The sequence below is a fragment of the Lygodium microphyllum genome, chromosome 6 (genome assembly GCF_053477565.2).
Source record: "Lygodium microphyllum isolate KBCC chromosome 6, Lygodium_microphyllum_v1.1.10, whole genome shotgun sequence".
NCBI classification, from domain to species: Eukaryota; Viridiplantae; Streptophyta; class Polypodiopsida; order Schizaeales; family Lygodiaceae; genus Lygodium; species Lygodium microphyllum.
The window spans coordinates 59,220,380-59,224,142 of NC_141140.1; positions in this window are offsets into that span (position 1 = coordinate 59,220,380).

A 3,763-nucleotide genomic window follows, 5' to 3' on the forward strand; every position below is an offset into this window, starting at 1 on the left:
CAGGTGCCTTATGTTGCATTGGTTGATCATGGTTCAGAGATTAATCTCATTGTTCGTGGAGTTTATGAGAGTAACAGATGGCCTATGGATGTAGAGCATGGGTGGCGTATGAGAGCCGCCAATAACACTGCAGGTGATTTATATGCTGCTTGCCCTAGTGTCAGGGTTTCTATTGGTGATGTAGAAGAGGATTTTCATTTCTTTGTGCAGGATTCATGCTCTTATCCCATAATTCTTGGTCAGCCATTCATTACAGAGATGCGCATGGAGACAAAGGTCATGGATGATGGATCTGCTTATGCACGGATTCGCAGTTCAGATGGTATGAGAGCAGTTCACTTTATGACTGTATGTGTGAATCATGTTAGAAACAGGGATACTCTCAGAGATGCACCCTTACCCACTGTGAGGGATTCCGGTTTTCATTAGGTACCGCCGTTTCGCGAGACGACGGTGGTACAGAGGAGAGGAGATTGGAGTTCTCGCCTCCTGGCAGCAGTGTTTTCTCCTCCGGTTATGTTGGGATTTCAGCAAACAGTTCAATGAGCTATCAGAGGACTTCTAGATTGTCTAGAGCTGCCAGGCAGTATATATGCAGGAAGGAGAAAAATTTGAAAAATACAGGAATTTTGGAGGATGATGAGCACATAGATGGTATGTATGACAGTGTGATTTGTGCAGATACGATGACAGAGATGAGAGATATGCTGAAAACTGATATGCTGAATTGTCATGGTAATGTATTAGTGCAGTCCCTGGACATGTTTCATGAAATTGCAGATTTTGTGTCACAGATTGAGTCAGAGGCTGAGGTAACTCAGCAAAGAGTATTGAGTGCTGAAGAAATTCAGCAAACAGAGTTTCCAGCTGGTTATGATCAGCTTTCAGAGAGACAGAGGGCTGAAAAATTTCAGCCAACAGAGTTTACTGCTGAAATATTTCAGCATTCAGAGTTTGGGGCTGTTTTTATGCAGTTCATAGAGCAGAGGGCTGAGAATATTCAGCCATTGGAGTGCAGAATTGCTGATTTACAGCAAGGTTTATGTAATGCAGAAGAACATAATGAAGCCAGGGTTGACACGAAATACAAGACTGTGGATAAGAAGGTGGATTTTATAGGCAAGATTATGGAGTATTGTTCTACCACTTCAGAGATACAGAGATTCATTGGAGCTTGTGTGTTTTATATGATTTGGATACCTCATTTTGCACACATAGCAGATTGTTTTTATCAGCTGTTTCGAAAGGGGCAGAAACTATTTTGGGATGAGAGCCACACTAGAACCATGCGGAAAATGAGGAAGTTATTGCAGATTTTTTGGAAGATGATGAAAAGATGGTTTGGGCCGTACATAGTCAGACATGTCTTTGATAATGCAACATATGAGCTGACAGAATTGGATGGAACAGTGCTTAGAGTGCGTATTGCTGGGAAAAGAATCAAGATTTTCAAGAAAACAGATGATGAGGATTATGCATTGGAAGAATTCTGGAGAGAAGAGCAACGTCAAGAAACTCCAATGGAAGAGACAGAAGATATGGCTGATAATCTCGTTGATTTACCGGAAATGCATAACGAAGAGATTAATTTGTTTGTGGATCTTGATGATAATGATCACGGGTAGTTGGCCCATCCGGAGGATGCGCAGGATTAGAGGGGGTGGATGTCGTATTGCTGCGCATTCGAGGTGTGTAAACCACCTAAAAGTTGTGCATGAGATTTGTTACTTTGTACATACTTAGTTGTTATGATTGCTTTTTCATTCTATGCCGAAGATGGAGAGTTGTTGGATCGCATTCTCTCACGGGCGAAAGATACTCTGAGGAGGATGCAAAGATTATTGTGGTGCAAATTTTGAACATAGTATCCTTCTACCACTAGCAAGGTGTGAAGGCTATTGATTTTTGGTCTATCGGTTTTTGTCAAGCCAGAGGAGAGACTTAATGACATCATGGGAAATGCCTACTATGTTACACCTCATATAGCACAGAGGCTGATGTTTGGGAGCATTGGAGTTATTATTTATATTCTTCTTTGTGGAAGTCGGCTTTTTGGGGCTTTGCACTAAGTTGGGGATATTTCGGGTTGTAGAAAGCTTTATGGGCTGTTTTGTTTTTGCTTTTTCGGAGAACCTTAGCTTGGAATGGGGTTTAATCAGAAAATAGGAAAATGACAAAAAGAGAAAATCAATGCTGGATGGCTTGGAGGGAAATCCAAAAAAGGGGGGAAAGTTTTGAACGTGGGGAGCCTTGCTTTAAGGAAAAAGGAGCCTATTTTGGTGAAGGAGGGAAATAGAGGGCGGAAGGAAAAGCATCGTAGAAGAAAGGAGCTTATTTTAGAGGATTGAAGAGGAAAAAGAGGAGGAGGAGGCAAGAATGGAGGCTTCGTTTTTTTTCTGCACACAAGAAGTGGAGGAGAGGGTGCGGGAGCGGAGGACATGCTAAATGGACGTCTTGATCGTTACATATAATTCTTCTGCTTCATCAAACATCAATTTTTGCCTACCGTGAAAACGTGAACGCATCGGTCGTCAGTGCTTCGATATAATCAATGGACCGTATCTAGAATGGACCTCACAAGCTGATTTTGCTGGGGCAATATAATGAAGTCCAACAGCTCAGCTGTCATCTTGGAAGGGTCCAGCCCATCAGCTTCCTGCCTCATACAAGCTTCTTTCTCTGGAAGATCCTCGCATTCAAGATGAAGCACACTTCAGCATTCATGGGCTCCTTTAATTCAGGAGCAAGGCAGCATTCCAGGGGTTCACAGGCGCCTCTGCGGGCAGAATTTGCCAAATGGGCTTGCTTTTGATGGATTATGCTCTATGCTAGAGAAGAGACGATGGCGGGAACATGACGAAGACCGGAAGCATGACGATAAAGAAGAAGACAGGGTGGAAGGTGATGAAGCCTGAGGAAGACACTCAATTGGTTTTCTGGTTTTTGCGGTGCCTAGCAATCAAAATTTCCCACGACATTCAGTAGCTCTAACTAAAAATTGTCACACACCAGTTCAAGATCATATCATACGCGGCTGCCATTGCTCGATCCCTGTTATTGTACCTTGGCCTTCCATGCCTTGGACCCTCCTTCCAGACCATTTACTTCAACATCCTCACAAAGGCTCCCGCGTAGTCCACTGGAATTAGTGATTTTGATACATCAAGCATGCCGTCTTCCCCATCTAATTTGACTCATATATCGGCTCGCCACTTGCACTATTCATGGCGAGAAATCTTGGTCTCAGTTTGCAAAATTTGCAGAGCTACTACGCCTTGTAATTTGAGTCGTGTGTTGCTACGTGGAGTTTATATTCATATGGTCTACAGCCTGCACTGGTGAGTGCTTACCAAAGTTGCAAATTTGGTCTCAGTTTGCATAAATTTGCAGAGGTAGCCCCTTGTTCGAGTGCTGATTCCCTACTTCGAGTTTTGGACAAGGAAAGAAGTTGGAAGCTGCTAGTAGATTCTTCAACCCTATTTTTGTACCACAAGGCAAGGTTATGGCCATAACTTACCGGCCTCCAAGAAGATGTGAATAGGAGCATTAAGAGGAATATCTTTGAAGGCTTATACCATCTTTTCTTCGTACACACACGTAGAGTGGATCTCTTTCATCAGTATTTTTTTTTTATATTTGCTTTGCTATCGAAGTCTGAGAAGCAACTACCTGAGGAATTGATAAAGAATATGACTTTTTATTACCTTATGGATGTCATCACTACTTCGGCCCATCTTAATCCTTTGAGCATCATTTTCATCTT